The following is a 12,906-nucleotide window of genomic DNA, read 5'->3' as shown; positions in this document are numbered from 1 at the left end:
GATTCCACATGGATGTTTATTATTCATAATTAGTCAAATTAGTCATAGTTGCAGTTACAGTTAACTCATGTTAGGAACTTATAATTTGTGAAATAACACAGTGCGTAGTCTAGATGTTTCTTTGGATGCCCGTTATGAGCTCTCAAACAAATAGCTTTAGTAATGCTCCTCTTCTCCAGTAGCAGTTGAGCGAGATTCTACAGAAGTTTCGCCCTGCAAATGAAATGAGAGCACAGGGGCTCCGAGGAGCATGGAGATTCGAATCTCTTTGACTATTCTACTTCTTCTCAAACTTCAGTTCCGCCAAATCGCCCAGACAAAACTGAGAACTTAGAATTTCAACTTTGAGAAAAGCTTTCGAATTTTGTTGCCGACGATGAAGCCATCTCAACCGGAGTTCCGAGTTGAGAGAGAAGCGAGAGTTTGAGAAGAAAAGCAATGGAAGAAAGGGTAAAAATGTCTTTTCATATTAATTTTAATAGAGTAGTGGCTATTTTTGCTCAGCATTAGAATTGCTGGATAAAAAATAAATATCACCTTCAATAGTGGCTACCACATGCCATTTTTACAACTATTTACCCTTTAATGCCCAGGCCCAAACTATTTACTACTCCTACCTATACAGACCAAACTATTTACCCGCTAATTCTAGCGATGCTTTATGCAACCAAGAACTGAGGCATTGATTTGTCATATTCTCCCATCCGTCCGCACTGGAAATTGAAATAACTTCAAGCCTTCGTGGTTATAGCACTGCAAACAAGTTTTCAACACTAAACTACAGGGCACAACAAAAACTAGATCATAGGAAGAACAGATCAATTTTTGAAACTCCATATGAATGAGTTCAAAATGCCAGATCTGATTTTTTATAGTGTTTTACTGTTGAAATTCGTTAGTTATTGTTCTTTGATGTGTAGATTGTACCTTTGATGCTGGTTTTTGGACATTCATTGTACAAAAATTTAAATCCACCATTGTAGACATGTAATTTTTGACCCTCCCCAAGATTTTACACATTTTAGCGTAAATATTTGATTTAGGTTTAGTATCGCTATTCTAAAGAGTTTTGACTCTTACTTTATTTTTATAACAAAAATAAAAATTACAAAAAAATATTTTTCATCTTTAGTTTAAAGTCAGTTAGTAAATTTATATTTATAGTATTACAACATTTGAAAATACAAAAATTAATTTCACTTTTAGTATTTAGTTTTATATTAATTTATTTTAATTTAGAGTGATTTTTTATATTTTATAGATACATTGTACTATTTGGTCTTCCTAGCCTAGATTCAAACGCAAAAGACATGGTCCAACCCAATTCCCTAAATCCAAGCCCAATTACCCTTAGCCCATAGATCCAAGCCCAATACCCATAAACCCTAACACTTTAAAAGGACCCTTCTTTTTCTTGACAAGCTAGACCTAGCTAAGACCAAAAAATAGCTACACCCCAATTCCCCCAACCTAGAAATCCGAAGAAAGAGCTTGTGCTTCTTGGTGATTCATATTATTCAAAAGCCCCGGAAGTTGTGTATGAGCACACCTACGATGATTTCTCTGATGGAAGTATATTGCTCTTGAAGGATCCATGTGCTTCCGCAGAACTGGAAGGCGGACTACAAAACCAACTTGAAAAGAAACTTGGGGATGATATTTTCAAGTGTGGTCTAAGCATCAACAAGTGTGACACAAATCTGGAAATACTTCGCTTTTGGGGAGTCAAATATTGTGCTTGAGATGTCCAACTTGGGAGGATACTCTCAACACAGAATCCTATAAGCAAGTGACGCACAAGAGACTCTCAAGTCTTAATTGAATTCCATCCAAGCTCAATTTCAATCTCGTCGATTCTCGTTGAAATTCTTGCCGCTTCATCACTCAGGCGGTCAGGGATGTCGACGCCAGCGAGGAAAAGATTGATGAGGGATGTCGATTCTCGTTGAAATTAAGGCTGGTTATAGAAAGTTTGCTCTCAAGCAATCCATTCCAAGTTCGAGTTCCTGTTGCCAATCGAGGTCTCCGGTTCACAATTTCGGTGTTTCAGTCCAAGATTGTTGCTTTGTTTAGCCCGATCGATTTGCAATTTTTAGCTTTGTTCATCAATAAAAGGCCCATTTCTCAATTTTCATTCTCATTTCATTGTGTTGGTTGATTTGTGATTCTACGTTGTTTGAGTAGCATGTCTTTGTTTTCATTTAAATTGTTTTAATTAGTTTTTATTTCGATTGTGATGCATGTAGTCTTGGTTCTTCAATAAGTGCTTTTAATTGGGTAGATGGAGAAATTGGAGTTGTTTCTTTCTTGGCAAGGAATAAGAATGATGAAAATGGGCGCGGTGTGCGGGGGCGACGCGATGCGTGACGCCCAGGCAGACGTGCCCTCGGCCTCCCGTGCTTAAACTCAGCGGGTAGTCCCGCCTGACCTGGGGTCGCGGTCGGAGCGCCTAAGCGCGATAAGGGTCGGGGAGCCCAAACATGCGACGGGTTGGAGCCGCGACATTACGAGAGTTGAGTGGGTCTTGAACCATAAGGAATCTGGCCAAGTAATAGATCATGTTAGCTAGCCTATTTGCTCCCCAATAATATCTTGTCCACAAATTTGGCATCACAACAATCCCAAAGATTAGGAATAAATCATGAACATCGTAGCTTGCTTTAGGCGCGATTTATAATAAATCATCGTGACTATGGGTACGGTTCCCGTGGCATAGTCATGATACGTAACCCCAAAATTCGAGTGCACGCTGGCGTGGCTCAACCCCCAACTTTGAATAATAATAAAATAAATATGTCGCGAATCGCGGGTGCATTTCATGTAGCGTGGTTTGCAGTGTGTTCCAAAACGACAATATACGACAATCGTAACTTGTTCAAGAAATAATTTCATAAATCCTAAGAAGTGGTTAATATAATTAAAAGCGGTTTTAAAGTAAAAAATGCACAATAGGTTTAAAACATGTAATTAAATCAGATAATTAGGCCAATATTAATAGTTGAGCGACCGTGCTAAAACCACGGAACCCGGGAATGCCTAACACCTTCTCCCGAGTTAACAGAATTCCGTACCCGGATTTTTGTGTTCGCAGACCATAAATAAGAGTCAATTTACTCGATTTGGGATTTAAAATAAACCGGTGACTTGGGACACCATAAACTATTCCAAGTGGCGACTCTAAATAAATAAAAATAATTTCATTTCGATTTATGTCACTTTAATTGGAAAAACTCCCTTATATCCCCTTTCGGGGTGTAAAAAGGAGGTGTGACAGCTATGGCGACTCTGCTGGAGATAAGAACCCAGAATCTCTGGTTCAGGGTTCAAGAATTCGAGCTTAGAATAACTTTTATAATTGGCTTTTATTTATTATCTAATTTTTGTTACGTGTTTGGGCCTAATATGCTAAATGCCGCTTTTTACCGCTTTGATATTATTTGAACTGTATATAAACTGCTGCGAAACCCCTCTCTTCTAATCTTCTGGGAAGTGCACGCTGGCATGACTTCTTTTCTGTTAGTGTCATACCCTAATTTAGAACGAGGATCGGATCAGTTACAAAGTCGGATGGCCTTTTGGTTATCGGTATGTTGCCCTCCCTCGGCTCGAGTTGTCCACTCGGGTAAGCCAGGTCTAGAATAATACACCCAGGTTTTCAAACCTAGAATAACATAGCCTCATGCCGGATACCTAGTAGGAATGTTTGTTTGCATCACGTGCATTTGACTTTTGGGAACTCAACACAGAGGTTGGGTCCGTCTAGGACAGGTGTACCCGAAATTAAAAGACCATCTTGATGCATCTTACGTGCTACTTGCGTATCTGTCTGTTTCGACTTGCATGTTCACTGCTTCTAGAATAGGGAAAGAAAAAAGAAAAAAAAGGAAAATCAAAAAAAAAGTGAGAGGTAGGTATTTGAATTATCCTGCAACTCTATCGAAATTTTGAAAAAAAAGAAGAAGAGAAAAGTAGAAAAGGAAAAGTCATTTCAAAATAAGTCATATTTTCCTGTTGCGTCAAAATTGGCAGAACTACGCAGGCAAACCTCATCGGTTCCGGCCCACCATTTTCAAAAAATCCAAGAATATTTTCCTTTACTTCCTTCTTTAGAAAGTCTTTCTTTTAGACCCCATTTTTTTTAAAAAAAAAACAAAAATATTTTCTTTTAATCTCTCTCAAAATCCAAAATGTTTGTTTGAAAATTCAAGATTCAAAAATATTTTCTCTTTTCTTTTGAAGTATTTCCATAAATTTAACATAAAAGGCAAAAATCCAAAGATATTTTCTTTCTTCTTTAGAAGTTTTTCTTTCGAAAATCCAAAAAAAAAGTTGAAATCAAAAAATATTTTCTTTCATCTTTATAATTCTTTCTTTCAAAAATTAAAAAAAAAACCAAAAAAAGGCTTTAGTTTATTTTCTTTATTTCCGATCTTCCCGAACTACGCAAGATCTGATTCATGTACGCACATGATACGTAGGCAACCCACATCAGGTTCGATCAAATGTTTAAAAAAAAGAAAAAGAAAGAAATAAAAAAAAAGGAGGAATGTTTATTCTAACATGCTTGTTGTTTTGAAATAAAAGCTAGTCAAAGGTGGTCGGTTTGTTGGTTTGCAATGGCAAGTCATAAGAACAATCCAAGATCTCTCAGAAATAAAAGCATCTTCTCAACCAGTGGAACATGCACCATTGTTGTTGATCCAGGGTCACGAAAAGGCAAGTAGGCAAGTTGGCTGTGAAAAATTAAAAATAGAGGCAACTTCTACCAGTTTTGAGCAACAGGACATGCTCTGCTTGGATGATTTGTGATGATAGGGAGACATGAGAATTTGTCCAAGTCCTTTGGCGAATTAAGTACTGTGAAATTTCCCATGTTGTCAATCCTGAAATCTGACAGCCAATATGGGGAACAGTTTGATCAAAAGTCAGAATTTGAGTGCTGAATCCATAGCAATAAAAATGGTCGAATACCGTAGTAATGCTAATGTGCAATTTTGTGGCTAGATGTCGCTTAGCAATTGGAAATTCACTCCACTTTTAGACAGAGAGGAGTCATGGTAGCTTATTTTATCGTCTTTTCTTCTTCTTTTTGTGTTATTGGACCCTTCTATCCTTCATTCAATAAAAAAAGGCAGTCAGCCATTTTGTGCATAGTTCTTTTCACGCTAGTTCTAGTGACATGACATGCATGCGGAATTCTTGGCCAGATCTTAGAAAGTTGATTTAGTATTGAATTGGACAAGTGAGAAAGAGACACTTTTGAAGATGAATAAAGACATGAAACATTGGAAAAATGAGCCTGAGCCAAGTTTACATGGAACCAAAGCAGTCATGCTCATGGAAGTTAAGGATCTCTACCTTTTGAATCATTTGAGAAGATCGGGCTTAAGGATAATCGGACGGGTTGAAGTCTGTTTAGCACTAAGAGATAGAAAGTGTTTTTCAATAGAAGGTGTATACCAGACAACTTGAAATGGATCAGTTAGGGGAAAAATGCATCTTCTACATCAAGACAAAATCCAAGAAAAGTCACCCAAATTGACAAGGGTCATTCACAGCGAGGAAAGTATTGCTCATACAGCTTTACACTGAAAAAGACCCAAGAAGACATGCATGTTCATCAATGATGTGATCGCGAAAGGATACTATAATTGGCGTTCTCGATGGGAGGCCCTTTTTCTGCTATCCAAATACTTTATACCCTTTGTTACCCCTTTTTGAGCCTGTGTTATTTTCTTTGACCACCCTCTTTTGGAATCAAGTTTAAAGTTAAAAGTTAAAAAAAAAGAAAAAAAAAAGTCCATGTCCCAAGAGTACAAATTGGGCAATTCTTAGAAAGTTCAAGTGAAAAAAAATAAAGAAGAAAAGAACTGTCAAAGGTCCATACCCCCAGAAAATAGAAGATGGGGAAACTTGTTTTGAAAACAAAAAGAAAAAAGAAAGATGAAAGAAAAATTATAGTTAAGTCAGATGTTTGAACAACGTTCGACCAGATTCCTTAAAAAAAAGGATATGTAGGCAGCCTCACGGTTCTGTCCAACCAAATAAGAATTCAAAAAGAAGAAAAAAAAATTCCAAAAAATCCCCAATAGCTGAAGCTGGGGCAAAGATTTTATTTCACTTTTGAAAGAGTCGATTCCAAGAGTTATAAGTCTACAACCCCCTTTACTTTGAGTCTATTTTCGAGCCTTCATGATGTCCTTTCTTTCCAACCCTATCCAAAAATCTTCCAAACAAAGACCTCCCGATATGCCTTCAAGAATGCCAAGAGAAGCATGCAATGAGCAACGGTTCTCACACGACAAACACTGTCAAGTTTCTCACACAAGAAAGCAAAAGAAAAAGAAAAACAAAAGAAAAATGAGAGAGTCTTACTAGTGAAAACCCTCATGGGCACTATAAGGCGACGGTAAGCAGAGATGAATAAATGAGAGAGGTTTGTTGGTGAAAATCCCTCGGGGCACCACTAGTCGAAAGAGAGTCGTGAAGCTGATGTGAAGAATTGACATAAAAAAGCCCGACTTCAAATATCATAAGAATGGTAAAAGGGAAGATTAGATTAGTTTGATAGATCAGGCCGTTGAGTCCAAAATGCATGTCACTATCATTAAGGCTGGTTATTGAAAGAAAAAAAAGAAAAAAGAAAAAAAAAACTCTTCCTTCTATCCTTTGACAGGGGCATTTCTTGTTAATACATGTTTCTTGCATCATTGTGTCACTCTGAGTCAGTCCTTGTCAAAACAAGCAAGAAAAGATTTCAAACTCTGCTACCAACTTTTCAGTTGCACAAAGAAAATTTGGCCAGCACACTCAGTTGTTACTGTCAACATGACTTGAGGAATCATGCAAAGGCTTCCTCCCAAAAGACTCTTGTCAGCCTACTTGGCGCAAGCAAAGATAACTGGTGATTCTCTCTGACAGACAAATTGCTCAAAAAGCAAGAAGTCATTCAAGATATCAGAAAAGGTCACCTAAGAAAAGATCTCCAGTTGGGATAAGGCTGATTGAGCCACAAATACAAATGGTACTGGGTGTGAAACAATCAGGGTTGATGCAGAGCAAAAGTCTCTTGAGACCGACTCAAGCTGATTGAGCACAAAGCCAAGCTGCTTAAGACTCAAGGCCACAAACCGACCACCACTTTCAAAACTGACAAAATTTTCTTTGTTTGAAACAGGAACAAAGCAGTGCAAGGATAGTGGTTCAAAGAGAGAGAGAGAGAGAGAGAGAGAGAGAGAGAGAGAGAGAGAAACAAAACAAAAGAAAAGTAAACGTAAAAAAAGGAAAAAGGAAAAGAAAGGAAAGGAAACGGAAACNTCTTTTCCTTTATTTGTCTTGCTATTTGTGCATAAAATCTTGCCATTGATCTTTAAATTTTTCCTCCTAGGATAAAAAGTCCTAGTCCGATGGATCTTCCTCCCAATATAAATCTTAGTCTGATGAATCTTTCTCCTAAGACAAAAAAAAAATGGACCTAGTCTGATGAATCTTTCTCCTAGGAATAATGTCTTAGTCTGATGAATTTTTCTCCTAAGATAGAAGACCTAGTCTGATGAACTTTCTCCTAGGATAGAAATCTTAGTCTGATGAATCTTTCTCCTAAGATACCAAAAAAAAAATGACCGAGTCTGATGAACTTTCTCCTAGGATCAAAATTTTAGTCTGATGAATCTTTCTCCTAAGATAGAAAACCTAGTCCGATGAATTTTCTCCTAGGATAGAAATCTTAGTCTGATGAATCTTTCTCCTAAGATAACAAAAAAAACCTAGTCTAATGAATCTTTCTCCTAGGATAAATATCTTAGTCTGATGACTTTTTCTCCTAAGATAGAAGACCTGATGAACTTTCTCCTAGGATAGAAATCTTAGTCTGATGAATCTTTCTCCTAAGATACCAAAAAAGAAAAAAAAAAGAAAAAAAAAGAGACCTAGTCTGATGAACTTTCTCCTAGGATCAAAATCTTAGTCTGATGAATCTTTCTCCTAAGATAAGAAACCTAGTCTGATGAATCTTTCTCCTAGGATAAACTTCTTAGTCTGATGAATCTTTCTCCTAAGATAACAAAAAAAAACCTTGTCTGATGAATCTTTCTCCTAGGATCAAAATCTTAGTCTGATGAATTTTTCTCCTAAGATAAGAGCCCTAGTCTGATGAATTTTCTCCTAGGACAAGAAGTCTTAGTTTGATGAATCTTTCTCCTAAGATAGAAAACCTAGTCTGATGAACCTTCTCTTAGGATAGATGTCTTAGTCTGATGAATTTTTTCTCTATGATATAAAAGCCTAGTCTGATGAATTTTCTCCTAGGAAATTAAAAAAAAAAAGAAAAGAAAAGAGGATATCTCGATTAAAAAAAATCCTTCTTGGTTTATTTTAGCATAGGTACACAATTCAGTAGTCTCACTTTTCCAACATAGGGTCGCACTCCCTTGCTGATGCCAGCATAACCTGGTAATTTTTTCCAACATAGGGCCCCACTCCCTAGCTGATGCCAGCATAACCTGGTAATCTTTTCCAACATAGGGTCCCACTCTTTAGTTGATGCCAGCATAACCTGGTAATCTTTCCAACTTAGGGCCTCCAATCCCTAGTTGATTTTATTTTAGATATATGGTCTCCACTCCCTAATCTCTTTTTCTCAAGGATACACGATCCTGACTTTTATTGCTTTCAATAAAGAAGTAGTTTAGAATTTTGTTACAATAACTCACGAAATTTTTCTAGTGAAAACTGGGGCCGAAAATTTTGTTCGTTTGTTTGTTTTGGTGTCTTAGCAGGCATTACCTCGAGGCACAGTGTTCGAGACGATCAAAAGAAGTAGTCTCAATCCAGAATAAAAGAAAAAAGAAGAAAAGAAAAAGAAGTGAACTCAAAGTGCAGAAGCAGAGAAAAGTTGTGGAATGCTCAAGATGTGATTGAAGTCACAAGATTTGCATGTCCCGCCTTGATTCGAAAAGTTGAAAAAGGAATGAACCTGCACCTGCAGCTAACAAGCGTCAAGATTCAGATCAGAGTCCGCATGAAGAATCAACTAAGACTCAAGATCAAGCTTCAGAAGACTCATAAATAGGAATCTTGTAATTCATAACTGATAGGTTTGTTTAGTTCTTTTAGATTTTGATTCTGATGTAATAACGGGACCGCGAACCGGAATCTTGACGGCACCTCGCTCGGCTCTCCACCTCAGTATACTCCATCACCTCATTCACTTCTGAACTACACGTGGCCTGATCCTTTATAGCCAAGGATATGTAGGCAGCTCAGATACCAGGGCTCGATCACATCCTCTTTTCTTTTAAGTTTTTGGTCTCTCTAAATAAGGGTCGGGTCAAAAACTGTCTCGTCGTTCTTTGTCTAAAAACTCTTCGCGTTTCCAGTCAAAGAGGGGCAGCTGTAGACATGTAATTTTTGACCCTCCCCAAGATTTTACACATTTTAGCGTAAATATTTAATCTAGGTTTAGTATCGCTATTCTAACGAGTTTTGACTCTTACTTTATTTTTATAACAAAAATAAAATTACAAAAAAATATTTTTCATCTTTAGTTTAAAGTCAGTTAGTATATTTATATTTATAGTATTATAACATTTGAAAATACAAAAATTAGTTTCACTTTTAGTATTTAGTTTTATATTAGTTTATTTTAAATTAGAGTGATTTTTACATTTTATAGATACATTGTACTATTTGGTCTTCCTAGCCTAGATTCAAACCCAAAAGACATGGTCCAACCCAATTCCCTAAATCCAAGCCCAATTACTCTTAGCCCATAGATCCAAGCCAAATACCCATAAAATCCTAACACTTTAAAATGATCCTTCTTCTTCTTGACAAGCTAGACCTAGCTAAGACAAAAAAATAGCTACACCCCAATTCCCCCAACCTAGAAATCCGAAGAAAGAGCTTGTGCTTCTTGGTGATTTGTCACGACCCAACCCCGGTCGTGATGGCGCCCAACACATGCTAGGCAAGCCTGACCAACTAACAATCTCAACCCATTTCTTATAGAGTTTATTACCAGCTAACATAGTTTTAATACCAGTTTAGCATAATAAAAGTCTGAAACAGCAAGTTAAATATGCGAAAGTCAAAGATAATACCACTACATAGCCCACTGATCCGGTGTCACAAGTCAAGAGCCTCTATTACAAGTCTGAACAATCTAATACAGAAAATGTCTAGGAATACGGAAAATAATGAGATAGAAGGAGAAATCGGCTCTGCGGACGCCATGCAGCTACCTCGATAACTCCGGCAAATACTGATCAGCGGGAAAACTCTCACTCAGCCTCTGGAACACCTGGATCTGCACACAATGTGCAGGGAGTAATGTGAGTACTTCGACCCAGTGAATAATGATTATAAATAATGGCTGAAAGAATGAAAACACGTAAAGGCACAAAGCAATTCTATATCAAGCAGTAAAATCACTTAAAGCAGTAAACCAGTGAAGAAGTCGAATGAAATTCCTTTAAATCAAGTAAAATAGGTAATTTAACAGGTAAATAACAAGTAGGAATCCGCTCCTCGGGAACAGTATTAATCACTCGGTACACATTCTCAGCACTCGACTCATATCTCTCATAATAACAGAAATCAGAACAACCGCTGCGGCGTGCAGCCCGATCCGTACATCGCTGCGGCGCGCAGCACGATCCATATAGATAGTCGACTGCGCTCACTGGGGGTGTGCAGACTCCGGAGGGGTCCGTACATCGTATTGCTGCGGCGTGCAGCCCGATCCATAACATATATAATATCCTCACAGTGGGGTTCTCAACCCTTCTCAGTCATTAACCTCACAGCCCCTCGGGCACAATAATAGAAGATAGGGATCTCAGCCCACACATTCCTCTCATTTATAAATAAAATGATAAAACCGGCTCAAATCGTTTAAAACAGATAGAAACATGACTGAGGATATGATTTTAACAAGTGAAGTGAGGAAAAATCAGTCAAAATCCCTGAAGGGTTTAAATAGTTGGCACGAAGCCCAAATATGGCAATTAACCCAAATCATGATGGTAACAAATAAGTTTCGGTCAAACAAGCGGTAAATTCATCAATCGGGACGGACCAAGTCACAATCCCCAACGGTGCTCTACCCCACGCTCGCTATCCGGCGTGCAAGTCACCTCAATATAGCACTACGATGTGCAAATCCGGGGTTTCAAACCCTCAGGACATCATTTATCATCATTACTCACCTCGAACCGGCTAAATCTCTAGCTCGCGACTCCTTTGCCTCTCGAATCGGCCTCCAGGCGCGTAGCATCTAATCAAAATCAGAATGAATACGTCACAATATAATAAGGGAACAAAGCCCAAGCGAAAACAATCGAAAAATATTGAAAATCCCGAAATTAGCAAAACCCGAGCCCCGGGCCCACTTCTCGAAACTCAGAAATTTTTACATCAACGGGTTCCTTATCACTCCACGAGTCTATGCATATAAAGAACACCAAAATTGGAGTCCAAATGACCAGTCAAATCCCAAATTAAAATTCCAAAATCCCAAACCCTAGTTCTTCCATTTTTGTTCAAGTTTCCATGAATTTCTAGCTAGATTTCACAATAAAATCACGTTTTAGGTTCATAAAACTTACCTCCAATCAATCCTCCTTGAATCCCTCTTCAATTTCCCTCAAAGAGCTCTCAAAATACTCAGCTATGGTGGAATAATGGCTCAATAACGCGGATGAAATGTTTAAAAACCCCACTGCCCAGTTCTGATATTCCTTCTTCGCGAACGCGGTCCAACCCTCGCGTTCGTGATGCACGATTTTAACTTGACCAAAAATAACCCTTCGCGAACGCGACATCACACCCGCGAACGCAATGCTTCCACTTCCACAACTACGCGAACGCGAGCCCTTAGCTGCGAACGCGAAGAACAAAATGTACTGGACTCCAGATCCTCCTATGCGAATGCGAAGCACCAGAAAATAACCTTCCGCGAACGCGGATCCTCAACCGTGAACGGGAAGAGCAAAACACCTGCCTTCCAATTTTCTTCTATGCGTTCGCGACCTACCCCACACAAACGCGAAGGCCAAAATTCATCTGCAACTGCTGCTGCAATTTTCTGCAATCTTCCAACGTCTCAAAACTTCCCGTTAGCCATCCAAAATCACCCCGAGGCCCCCGGGACCTCAACCAAACGTACCAACACATCCTAAAACCTCATTCAAACTTGTTCCAATCATCAAAACACCTCAAACAACACCAAAACCATCAATTCATATAGAATTCAACCCTAAGTTTTCTAAAAACTTCCGAAATACGCTTTCGATCAAAAACCCAACCAAACCACGTCCGAATGACCTGAAATTTTGCACACACATCCCAAATGACATAATGAAGCTACAGAAACTCTTAGAATTCCATTCCGACCCTCGGATCAAAATCTCACCTACCAACCGGAAATCGCCAAAATACTAACTTCGCCAATTCAAGCCTAATTCTACACCGGACCTCCAAAACCAATTCCGATCGCACTCCTAAGTCATAAATCACCTCCCGAAGCTAACCGAACCATCGGAACTCACATCCGAGCCCTCTAACACATAAGTCAACATCCGGTTGACTTTTCCAACTTAAACCTTCTTAAAAGAGACTAAGTGTCTCATTTCTTACCAAAACCACACCGAACGCAAACTATTCAACTTGACCACATAAAACACGGATAACGAAGCATAAAGAAGCAGAAATGGGTGAAATGGAGCGGTAACTCATGAGACGACTGGCCGGGTCGTCACATCCTCCCCAACTTAAACAAACGTTCGTCCTCGAACGAGTCAAGAACATACCTGAAGCCTCAAATAGGTGAGGATATCTGCTCCGCATCTCCCGCTCGGTCTCCCAGGTAGCCTCCTCCACGGGCCGACCTCTCCACTGCACCTTCAC

Source organism: Nicotiana attenuata, unplaced genomic scaffold (assembly GCF_001879085.1).
Source record: "Nicotiana attenuata strain UT unplaced genomic scaffold, NIATTr2, whole genome shotgun sequence".
NCBI lineage: Eukaryota > Viridiplantae > Streptophyta > Magnoliopsida > Solanales > Solanaceae > Nicotiana > Nicotiana attenuata.
The sequence above is the reverse complement of the archived record's forward strand: the minus strand, read 5'-3'. Positions refer to the sequence as shown.